We start from the raw sequence: 13151 nt of genomic DNA on the forward strand, positions 1-13151 counted from the left end.
TGTTAGCTCTGAGGCAGTGACGAAGCAGTAATGGCCATGAGATCTCCTTTGGACCTCTCAAGTTTAAATTTATAGAATAGTGCTGTGAGTAGCTGAAAAGCATTTAACTTGCTGACCTTGGTTTCTTCCAGGAACTATTTATTATACCAGAGTATCTTCCAGTACAGGGACTTTTCTGTGTCTTTTACTTCAGGAGTTCATGCATTTGTGTCATTTCCCTTTTTTACTTTCAGCTGAAGCACAGCATTTTCTGAGAAAATCACTACAGCTGTAATCCAAGTGAACCTGTGGGGTTTTTTTTGGATCCCATGAGAAATGGATAGCCTTTGTCCTCTGCCTTCTTTTGAATTCTTTTACATGTAGTGGTGACAAGTATTTTGAACCGAACATGAAAAGATATATGTTGTCATATTTCCAAGGTATTACAAGCTGGTACAAAAGATAAATGTTTTTCTTAAGTGTGTCTTTTACCTAAAGAGTGCATTTATCTGTAAGGCTGTGGTCTTAACAGTAAATAGTGGGTGTCTCAGGCTTGTAATATTTGGAGTTACATCCCTGCTTATGGTCAGGCTGTTGTTAGTGCTGTATCATGACTGTTGTCCTAGAGAGGAGTGGGGATAGTATCCAATGTGAGCTGCACCAATACAAACAATATTTCAGATGCTTTCAGAGACATTATGTTCACTACAAATCTTCCTTATATTAGTATGTCTTCATCTACCCTGTGTCTCTGTGCACATCCTATGAGGATTGAAAAAATTTGCCCCAATTAATCTTAATCAATTGGAGACATCACTGTTTTGTTTTGTCCCTTTTTAAAAAAATCATGTACATTAGAAGTCAACCTGTTTATTAACAACTTTACTACTACATTGTTTGAAAAAAGGTCTTGACCAAAGATTTTGATAGTCAGTGGGGAAATCCTGTCAGGTTATGGAAATTTAGTTGATCCAGAAGGAGGATATAAGACAGAGTTCTTCACTTTTCTTTTAAAATGATAGCAGTTTCCACAGATAGAAGTCTTTTCATCTTCCTTTTAGTTAAATTTTACTATGACTATAGAGAAAAGGAATTGTGATTTTATTTGTTTCCTCAGTTCCTTAATGTATGAAACATGGGTAGAGGATTTAGTAAGATTCTATTTATTTAAAAAATCTCACAACCACCAAGTTCTTGTTTACTTGTTTTTTGCTTTGTTGGTTTTTTTTTTAATTACACTTCTTTCAAGACGTTGGGATGACAAAATTACCAACAGATTCTGGTCTGAAGAAAAATACACTGTTGTGTATTTCACTGTTTGGAAACAGACCCTGCCTTGTCCTGAGAGCCAAGAAGTGTCACAAAAACTCCAATGCTCTTTTTACTTCTCTAGTTGAGTGATGACCAAAGGAGTTGTCCTAATCAGAAGAAATGCAGGGAGCCATAACACAACTGGAAAGAGGAAGGAAATGCCAATGGAGGCAATGCCCACATCTGTGTCTACAGTGGCAAACAGACCTGGCCTCTGGTCTGAAAGGAATCATCTGTCCCCCTTACCAAGAAAAGCAAATTTTGTCCTCCCAAAACAACCAGAAGGATCTAATTCAGGGTCTATTAGAGCCAAGGGGAAGACTCACACTAACTTCAGGACAATAATAATACACAATCACTTTGAAAGCATTAAACTATTAGTACTGTACATTCTTTTTTGTTTAACATTTGTGTGTTTTGCTTGTATGTTTCAGTGCTAAACTACTCCATATCAAGACTAGTTGCTACAGTTTCCTCTGCAAGATTCTTTTTTTCTTCATTTCTTTCAAAATAACGTGCCATCTTTCCAACATAAACACCGAAGGGAAATAGATGAGCGAGTACGTAATCACAAAACTATCTCAGGCAGCAGGCTTCTGAAACGTGTTAAAACCTCAATCACAACATGCTTGTGCTCCTGCCAGTGCCTGATGAATATCCTTGCCATTTATCCTCTCTTCTGGCCACTTCCCTTGGAATACTTGAAATATAATTAGCTTTTTCAAACATAGTTTCCTATAAAACAGCTGCAGCCATTGTGTGGTCGTCCAAAAATAAGGTAATACATTGCACATAACATCCAAAAGAATTTATGCTAAGTTTTCCCTTTGTTAACTGAAAGTGTGAAATTAAATAAACTTTATGTATTTTTTTTTTTATTTGCAGGAAAAATCTCAGGAATTTCTATTGCTGGTGGGGCTTTTTCTCCTACATTTAAACACTTATGACTCAAAAAAAGGCTACTGAGGTGCCAACCTAACTTGCTGCTGATGCCCAGCAGTACTTCCCTGGCATGGCTGGTACCTCCTTCCACCCTCAGCATCCTCCAGCACCTGAGAGGCTCTTTCAAGTCCCAGCTCCCTGTAGGTATCAGCTGGTATGAGATCCGACTCTCATGGTGCAGATGAATGCTCTGAAAGACTCCAGAACCTTTGGTAACTTCATGCATGTTCTACTTCTTCTGCCTAAATTTTCTCATGGATCATAAAGCTAGGAAGTAAGGTAATCAGGTTTGAACACCTGTAAACCACATGGTACGTTTTTCTGATTTAAATAGGATGTATTCTAGAAAAAAATACCTGTGAAAAATTAAATCTGTGTCAAAAATATGCTAACAAGAGATGAAAAGGACTTAACAGGATAGCAAAATTGCACTAAAATTTTTAGAACATGGAAAATATACAGGACCATCTAATTTTTTCCTTTCACTCTCCTCTGTCACATTTTCCTTTTTGTTGCAAACTCTTTCTTCCTCCGGACTTCTATGTTGTCTTTGCAGTTGACCCATAAATTATAGAGCTAAGAAAAACCTTTGTATTGCTTTCTTTTAGAAGCTGAAATTGTAGCCCCTGTAACAGCTTTCACTTTCTCAAGATAGATATAGTCTTTAACTTTTCTTTTAATACCATTTATTTTTCTTTTATGAGATTCCGAATCACTTTATGCCATAGTTTCACAGCTGGTTTGTGACACACCTATGTCTCCACTTCTAATATATTTCAAAGGGAGCACTGTAAGGCTGCAAGTTAAGATGTTCCTTGAATTTCTTCTCGGAAAGTCTTTTATCTCTGTCATTTGTGGCACGTACGTTTTGTAAATAAACTGGAGTTTTCACTTCCCTGCTTTGTTATTGGAAGCTGTGATTTGGGACTGGAGCCATTCTGTCCCTCTGTGAAAAGACACTTGTTTATGTGTTGTCTAGAATATTGGGGCCTGCTTGCCAGAGGATGTACAGTAGATGTGACATCTCAGCACAGTCTGTTTTGTCTGCCCTTGCCCTGATTTAAACAGTTGGGTTGAGAAATATTATTTTTTCCCACAGCAGGTTCTGCCAGTAAAAAAAGATACCACGAGTTTATGCTTTTACACCAATCCAATGCTATAAACCTCCTGGTTTCACTTTTCTACATGAAACCGATGTAGCTTCATTTTGCATTATGTCTTCCAAGAGTAAAATTTTTATTCAATTGAAATTTCTGTTTATAAAGTCCATCTGATCCAAATTCTGTAATATAGAGAGTATTGAAAATGCATAACATCTTACTAGCTACTAGAAGCTAATAATAGCTTGAAAGTATTTTGTTTTGGTTGGAGCATCCATTGCTTATCAGGTGACTTACAGAAAGGTGACATTTTAGTCCTACAGGAATATGATCCTTGTCCCTTCCCTTCTTGAGACTGCTTAACATTTTGAGTCTGTTAAAGAAGTGCTGTGGTAATACAGATCTATCCTCTCAAATGGCACTGCTAAAGTAACAAAATTAGGGAGGGATAGCTATTTCAAGTGTAAAAATTATGAATAATTAGTCCTCTTCTATAAGCCTAACATTTATAGCATAATTAAGGTAAAAATGAAGGTTAGGAATCTTCGTTTGCTCAGCTCAGACCTCATTCCCTCCCCAGTCTGATCCTTTACTGAGCCAACTTCAGCAACTCAGAGCACAATTCTACACAACAAGGGTTCTTAGAAAAGGCATACCACCCACATCTGTGTTAGATAACAAATGTTCTTCGTGGCACAGAAAAACCTGAAGTTTGGTAACAACTGTATTTTCTGTAAATGTTGAAAAGAGAGACATTTAATGTTCTACATACACTTCATCTGTCCCCAGTATTCTTCAATACTATTTGCAGGACAGCTGCAAAATTGTATCTTGCAATAAAATTAAAATATTTGTGAATCTTCAAATCCTTAAAAGTGATGAGCAAAGCAGCTGCATTATGGGGTTCACACAAGAGTCCTGGGTGAAAACAAAAGATGAATTTAAATTGTCTTTCTATAAAGCAAGTATGACCTACTAGAGTGTAAACTTCTTAAAATTTTTTTTTTTTTGTTTGTATCTGTGTTAATTCTCCCATTTGGTCTCTCATCAGGTCTACTAAGTGCTGTTTTCTTATGACCAGAGATAATTATGTAATGAAATCCCACATTATTTAATTGTTGTTCAGATTTTTTTCCTACTGTACTGTTAAGTGATTTTCACATCAAATATTCTTCCTTCACCAAAGAAGAAGAGAACACCTTACAAGAGCTTTGATAGATACTTAAACCCAACAAATTTTGATGATAAGCACAAATAGACACATTTCACTAAAATCACTCAGATTCATTTGACCTGTCATTTAAAAAGCACTGTTTTCATTTCGACATTACATTGAAACTGGGTCTTGTGCCATGAATCAGTGTTAAATCAGGAGGAGGTTTATTTTAAAGTGAGAAGTATAATTTCCAAACACAGCATTATTGTTCAAAATTAAACAATTATTTGAGGACATAACCTAGCACTCTTTAGTGTGACCTTGCTTGATAAACTCTCCCAAGATGTTTTTTTAGTGCCTTGTGTTTCACCTGGAATAAGTACTGAAGAACATAAAAAAAAAAAAATACTAATTCTAATATTTTCTCAGTGAGACTCTGCTGAAGGTATTCCAAAACCAGAAGTGCAGGAGGGCCTTGCTTTCTCTATTTAAGAGGCAAAAAATCATAAGAGACGTGATGGTTTACTTTTCTTTTTCATGAGTCCTCCTGTCCTCACATGAGGAGCATCTGTGATTATTTGCTCAGATAAGTGTTTTTCAAGATAAAAAGTCATATCTTTTACTCTAATACATTGATCTTTCTATTTTTCCAGCTTGAAAAAGTGTTGTCCCTGTATGTTTCTTTTATGAAACACTGATTACTGTGACAACTGTGGTCATGACTGCCATTGTGGTTAGGCAGGACACTGACGGTCCTGAATCAGTTCAGTAGAGCTTGCAGAGCATTTTTTTGCAAATCAGATTTGCTTTCTCTATTCTGTTCTCATAATTTTGCTTGAAGTTAATCCCTATGATGCCTGTTCAAGCTGCTTTTTATTGAGATTTGACCTGAGAATGCTAAGTAGGGGGAAAAAAACCAGAAAACCCAAAAAACCCTAAAAACCCCCCAAAACCCCAAAAACAAGAAAAACAACACCCCTCCCCAAAAAACCCACAAAGAAATCCCCCCCAAAAAACAAAAAACAAAACAACAGCAACAAAAACCACTGAAAGGAAAGAAATTTATCAATATGGGAATATTTCCTAAACAGAAACAGATCTAATGGCACTCAAAGAACCTTCCTTGATGTATTGTAAACTTTCTTCATTTGCACTGGATAGGGTAACTGTCCTAAAGCAGGTAATTTTGCATACAGCTGAGTTAGGAGATTTAATGTTTTCAGTTCCCTGACTTCGGTGAGTGAACCTGGGAAACATCAGAACACTGTCGAAATAAGCATCTTATTCCAGTTGGTCACTAAAATAGAAGCTTGCAATGTCAACCCTGCAAAATTCAGTATCAATTTCTCTACCTTATCTACTTTGCCTTCTTAATCTTCATTGTGTTTGTGACTGGTCTGAAAAAGGATTGTCAATAACTGAATTAATACTTGAAGACAGTGCCCAGTGTAGCTAAGTGGGGAAAGATGCTTGTTTTCTAACCCTGGAGAAGATCAGGCTCATCCTTAGCTAGATATAATCAACAGAAAGTAGACATAAATTCTTGGTGTGGGTTAATGTTACAAAAATGAGTAAATGATAGAGCTCATGTTTTCTAATCATAAAGGATAGATTTTTACTGCCAGTCTGTGGAGACCATTACATGTAGTAGAATTTTTGTATCTGCACATATAAGATATCATCCAAATGCATGACAGAGTTCTAGCCCAATCTCTTCTCTTCAAACCCATCCAAAGAGGAATTCACATGCCACTTTCTCAGTGCCTAAATGACTTATGTATCTAGATTTTTAGCTTAGATTTTTGATGGTACATAATATTAGACTTCAGCTTGCGACAGTGGTATGAAAAATGCTCTCAAACACTATGACTCCTCTGATGGCTAGAAGCTGCAGCATTTAAAAACAATTTGAATAGGATTACACCTTTATTGTTCTAATGAACATCAACTGATTGTCTCATTGAGAGCCCAGAATGCTCTCAGAAACTTGTGGCCATTAGACATAACCTGCCAAAATTGCTTTCTTTGCTAAAACAAGGTGAGAAGACCCTAAAGAATAAGTGAATAAGTTTTGTTAAGTCTGTTAAAAAGTAAAGCTTTTCAAGCTATTTGTTTGCTTCATTTTGTTGGGGTTTATTTGGTTTTGTTTTTTTTTTCTTTTAGAGTAATGCTTGTTGTTTCATATGGCATGAGCTTTAATTCACAATGACTTTCAGTGACGTTTGAATTCTTCACTGCACAGGACATGGCTGAAAACAGAAGTCAGGTTGTGAAATAACTCAGATAGCTTTGAAAGTAGGATGGCATAACACTTCAAAAGACAAATTCCAGTATATTTCCTATTGTCTTTGTTGTCTGGGACTCAAGAATTAAACTCTGACACCAGAGTACCATCCAGTCAAAGTACCTATAAAGCAATTCAGTTATTAGTTGAACATGAAATCACTGAGAACATTTTTATTCATTTATTCTTCAACACAAGAAGATAAAACAGTTATGTTGCTCTGTGTTTAGAATGTGTTGTTTATGGTTTTCTTTTAATACTGGAAATGTTTTTGTGTGACTTCACTTTAATTACAAAAGAGAAAATATTATATCACAAATTAAAAAAGCGTGGCATTCTCCTTATATCAAACAGGAAACTAGAGAGGTATGGACTTTTCCATGCCTGCTGCCACAAAGTGGAGAACTTTACAAGCCCTTTTAGGGGGAGTTATATTTAACATACTTTTCCAAATTGGCAGCTACTAAAAATTTGCTGCATTTTGTTTTTTAAACTGCAATATATTTTGCATTTGGCTCAGGACTGAAGTTATTCTAAATCTTGAGAAAATGTTTTAGAAGTTCTGTTTATTTTTAAAACTTCTTTCTTGATCAAGCAAGCAGAATCAATATATGAGATGTTTCTAAGATCCTGGAATGTAACTTTAAGAAATTACAACAGCTACAAATCAAGAGCCAAATCCCTGCCTTACACAAAATGTACCAGTGATAAATGAAGGTCTTACTGACCTAATAAAATGCTACAGATTGATATTCCTTTTGTTGAGCAGCCTGTAATTTCATTAATTTTATTGACAGTAATTATAACAAGTTGAATTTATGGTGGCCATAAAGAAAAGTTAGTCAACCACATGAAAATGTCAGCATGCTCACTTTGGTATGAGTAGACTGAAGAGATTTTTTTTATTTTTTTTTTGGGTGGTGGTTGCTGATCTGCTGTCTTAATTCTACCTTGTGTTTGATAGAAATTTGTAAAGTCTAGGGAATGTTACTTTCCGTGTCCCCTGTACAGATCTGTTTGTAAAACTGAAAATTGTTTTTGTAGCCTTGTGACTTTGGACCCATGGTGGCATTTCTTAAAATTATTGAGAGAGTTCCTGATAGAACTGTATGACACATTAAGTTGTCTATTCAGCTGGATTGTAAGTAAATTTCAAGTGAGGGTTTTCTTTTCTTCTTTCTCTGTGTGTTAAAGTAAGAATTTAATGAAACAGTGCATATTTTTGAGCTGAGCAAATTGCCAGTTCACTGATTTGTTGGAGACTTGCCTGTGCTGTGCAAGACCAGGCCTGCTTAAATTAAACATGTGCCAAAATTTCTGTATATACCTGTGCAAAACATTAGCACAGGTTGCTACTGGTGGAGGACTGTGCAAACAAGCAGGGGTAATGCTACCATAAATTTCCTTGCCTAGACAGAGCAGCACCTCCTCTGAAGAGTGAATATGAAAATAGTGAGTGAATATAGGACTGTGTGCCTCTTTCTTCAAAATGGTCATCTTTTCTAAATAAACTTATGTCCTTATTTAGCACAGAGTGGGAGGGAAGATTGTGTAATTGAAACTAAGAAATGTGAGGTTTGTGCCTTTTAAGCAGAAATTAACTGGAGATAACATATACAGAAACAAAATCCTAGATGTTCTATTAGAAGATTGACTTTGTACTAGAGATGATACTGGGCAGTAAAATACTTTCAAAATTAAACAGATCTCAGAACATGTCCTGAAAAAAATATAGGCAGATACCTGAAAGTTCAAAATAAACTCCAGGAGGTCAGTGAAATCAAGAAAATATTTTTGGTGACATGATTTCAAAAGAAAATTTCTAGAAGAGAAGTGCTTTCAAGAATAAAACATTTAAAATGCCAGGTCTTAAATATAGAAGGAAAGGGTCCACTACAGCTATGTCAGGGAGCTGGTTGTGCTGATGCTCAGTTACAAAAGACATGAAAATAGTAAGAGAGTATGCATAAGATCCCAACTTTTGGGAAATTAAAAAATCATAAAATCTTTGTTTACCTCCAGTATAAAACAAATCTTTCTTGCTGATTACACTGAGCAAATTTCTTGAGCTTATCTTTCCTCTGTCCTACTCTCCCAGCTTGGAGGACAATTGCTCTAGGGGAGAACTCAGGTGAAAATATGAAGTTATTTGGGTCTTTCTGAAAAGTATTTTAATTTCTATTTTAACTTGATGAACTGAAAAAAAACCCCAGTTTGGTTTAATGTCTCATTGCTGTTTTCTTCTAGCTTCATCTCTCGCGTTCAGCTGGAATACATCAGCCTTGAAGGTACAGAGGGTGGTAGCAGAGTAACAACATAGACAAGTGATAATTTAGTAACTTGTTTTTGTAAATTTGGTGGAATAAAATCTTAGCAAGAGTTTCCTAAAGCAGATTTCTTGCTGGTAGCCTGTCTTCACTGCTTCTGTGCTTTAAGAAATTTAAATTAAATCAATAGTAGTGTTACTGCATGACAGGTTATCTTTAATCAGGAACCTCAATGCTATGATATAGCACATTCAGAAACAATGAAGATAAAAGCAGAATAGAATATTGGCTTTGTAGATGCATTTCAAAATTTTCCAAAGTCCTAAGATGGCTCCATTTATTCAAATATGCAGCTGTTACTCCCAATCAAATACTTGCTATGAACAGAACTTCAAACAATTTAGAAAATGGCTGTGTCACCAACATGGTCCCTCCTGCACAAGCCCATCCTCTGAAGAGTGAAAAATGCCTAAATATGAAAAAGTGATTGCTATAACTTGTTTCATAAAATCAAACAAAATATTATCCATCACCAAAACACTAAATATGCTGTGAATGGTCTCCATGGGGCAATTTTATCTGAAAATAACATTTCTAGGCGTGTACTGCCTTAAACTGTGACCTGTTCATAGACTGCAAAATGAGTGTTAATTCATATGAATCTGCAATCTATTCTTTTTGTTGTTGTTGCCTAAGGAGCCACCCCCAGTGCAATTGAAAAAAATTTTAAATTATGGTGTTCAGTTTATATCTGGCAAATTAATTAATGCATGTAATTCTAAATGTGAAAAAAATAAATGTGTTTTTTTTAAAAATAGTTACCTCTGGAATCTTGTGCATTTAGTGTACAAGAAGAGTAAATTGACACTGCCATGTTATAGATGCTGTTTGGAGTAGAAAACTTGGAGTAGTGCCTCCGAAATTATTTCAGTTAAACCTGCATTACTTTATTTCCTTGCATTGTAATGCTGAAATGTCTATCAGCAAAAAAGTGAGTCAGCCTCCCCCTTGTCTGATTCCTTTGTGCAGATATGGTATTTGGAAGTTGGTAGCCATGCAGTAGATTGTGCCTGTGGTAGGGCTCCTACAGAGCTAGACACACGCCAGCTATAAAAATATAGAGTGCACATGGAATGAAATCATCATCTGTTGCAACTTTGATACTGCTTATTTCAGTTTGCATTAAGCAAAGATATGGTCTGTATACCATAGAATCATAGGAAGCAGGAAATAAGCCCCTCTAAGGGGTTCCTTTTGCCTTTAGACATCCAAATATTTTTTCATCACCTAGATTTGCATTCTTGCCACCCTGCTTCATTTGAAAAGAAATTTTGTTTCCCCTGTTTCACTTATCTTGCTAAGCTTTTGTGCTATTGTTTTGATTTTTATCAAATAGAACAACTTTTCACTAAAAAATATCATCCTTCCCAAAAGTGATAGGGATGAATTTCTGTTTATGTATTTAAGTATAATTTCTGTTCTATATATTTAGCATGTTCTCTGTTTTACTGAATCAGCACGACTGCCTCTTTCATTGTCCTATGGGTTCCTTTTTTCCAGGCACAGATTTTCTGGGAAGCACAGTTAACTGCAAGCCCCACTCCATGCCCTGGCACTCAGAATTTCCCTGTACCTAGAACTGCTCAGTTCCAGGTATCTGTCACAGGGACACAAAGATGACCAAGTACAATGCAGAGCTGCTTTTCCCCTCTACCATTGTAATACAAATCAGCATTTTTCCAGGTTCTTTCCTTCATGTCCTCTCTTATGTGAGGCTGAAAAGCAGAGGAAAGGCAGTGCCATGATCCAGGACTCCAGGATGGTTTTTGCTGCTATTCAGTCACCTTAAGACAGAGTTAAGTATCTTTGATCTTGTGCAGGTGTTAAGGTTGCTGTAACTTTGTGCTTATTTTTGACGAATAAGATACTGAATTTTGAACCAAAATATTCAAAAATATCTGCATATTCGATGTGGACTGCAGCTTAAAAGAAAACATTTTCCTGCAGATGACGTCTTTGGATGGGCAGAGAACCTGAAATTTTATTTTTCTGCTGGAATTTTCTACTGGAATTTCCTTCTTACATTACATAACAGTGATGACTATAGATCGCTATAACAGAGATCACACCAAAACTGATCACACTTTGCACTTTCTCAGGCCTCAACCCAGGTGCCCAAACCACCCACTTTAGGGAATAAAAAAGTTTCCTCTGAGTTTCTAGGTCATGGTGGGTGTTTTCTGAAGCTGAGGTTTTTCCAAATCTCATCCACAACTGCAACATTCTTCTGAGTCATGTTGCAGAATTTTAGTACTTAATGAATACTAAATTATGATAACATAGCAGCTATATTATTTGGCTGAGGGACTTGAAATTTCAGTTGTTTGTAAGGAGGCAGAGAATTCCATGGCTCTATGTGTCTTATACTTTTCATAAATAGAAAATAAGGAATTTCGGATGCACATAATTTCCACCAGATTTTAAACTATGATGTAATTAAGAGTCTCTGCCACTACCAAGTGTGCCACAAAATGCAGTAGCAAAGGTTAAGGAAGTCCTCTTCTGCCACTAGTCCTGAACTATGTTAGTTGAACAGAGAAAGTACTCATATTTTTCTTCTCTTCTTTCTGACATCTCAAAGAAAGGGATGCAACTTGGAACACAAAGAGTTGGGGGGAAAAAAAGAGGAGGCATATGATGAGGGAGATCATAATGTTATTGGAGGGAAAAAGGAGAGTTATAAAAACAGGAAGAGAATAAAAATTGAATTTAATTATTTAGAATTAAAAAGCAAATATGTAGGTAGGAATTGTATGCTGAGTAAGTGAAAAGTCTATAGAATGATTAGAAAAGTCTACAAGTTGCTTTCCAGAACGTGGAAATAAAGCCAGTGCTGTCAAATTCCCTCATTTTTCCCACATATGGAAAGTTAATAATTTTTCCATTTACCTTGCTCTCCTTGCTCCCATCATATCAGTCCACAAGAGGGCTTAGCAGCTTGGGCTTTCTGCTGGTGTTGCTGAACCTGCTACTGGGCAGATGTGGAAGAGGCAGTGGTACTACAGGAAAATATGTGGCACAGATCACTACTGAAGTGTTTCTGCATGGGTGAGAATACAGCAGAGAGGATGGATGCTGATGGAGGAGCAGAAGAGTGCTGACAAGAGGAGGAAACACATGGAAACTCTGAGAGCATGCAAAGGAAGATACAGTTGGGATGTTGGTGTCCAGTTAAAAACAGTCTGAGAAATATTTTCAAAATTCATTTGATAATCTATCTCTTGTTTGTAATCACAAAACATATTGAAGCTTCACTCTCAGTTTGTTCTGATCCCATTCTGCCACATGCTCTGTGAGACTTCTTTTTCCTGGTGAAGTGCCATGGGATCTTTGTTACCTGCAGGTCTGAATATTGATTTCTGCTCTGTAGTGAGTTACTTCACGACAGTTTCGAATCCACCAATCACTGCAAGATATTGATCACAAAATTCCTTGCCAACCACTTTGGTCTAAATTATCACTTAAGCTATCACACCTGAACCCTGTGATGCTCTAACTTAGGCTTCTCTGGGTGAAAGGGCAGAGATGAAAGAATTCCAAATAACTTACTGTTCTAATCCTTCTTGAGCTCATGACAAAGATTTTTTTTACACCTCTTCTGTTGTTTGACTGTGACTCCTTTTTATTAAAGAATCTTCCTTCTTTCACAATTCCAGCCTTCATCTGTTGGACAACTACCAATTTTGCTAAGAATTTTTAATTTTCTTTCTGCATGGTTTGGAAAGATGGTCTTAGTAAATTCTGTAGAAGGCAATAGGGCGAACTCTGTCTGTATTTTAATTTAGATACAAATACAGTCTGCATCATCATTGGTACTATACAATGCATTGTAATAAAATGGAGTTGCTTCAGAAGAGATAAAAAAATTTTCCAAAATATGTTTGCATTTAGCCTGGTCTAAGTTCTGATTTCTGTAAAAATATGAAAATTTTCAGTTCACATGAAATGGACAAGGAAAAGTGTAATATTTTATTATCTCTCTCTTCATTTTCCTTTAACTTTTATTTCAAATAAAGACTAACAGTTTTAAAATATTAAGATATTTAATAACA

General features: G+C 36.0%; 2 long non-coding RNA genes across 2 annotated transcripts in view; both read left to right on the forward strand.

The window, feature by feature from the left end:
• The window catches only part of LOC148225445 (uncharacterized), a 43949-nt gene that overhangs the window by 16386 nt on the left and 14412 nt on the right, over nt 1–13151 (forward strand). The gene's annotated exons all lie outside the window — the stretch shown is intronic.
• Nucleotides 8136–10678, forward strand: LOC148225446 (uncharacterized). The gene is made up of 3 exons (XR_015804217.1): nt 8136–8224; nt 9020–9060; nt 10600–10678. It is a non-coding gene; the product is annotated as an uncharacterized LOC148225446 (long non-coding RNA).

The sequence above is a fragment of the Sturnus vulgaris genome, chromosome 1 (assembly GCF_052056855.1).
Source record: "Sturnus vulgaris isolate bStuVul1 chromosome 1, bStuVul1.hap1, whole genome shotgun sequence".
NCBI lineage: Eukaryota > Metazoa > Chordata > Aves > Passeriformes > Sturnidae > Sturnus > Sturnus vulgaris.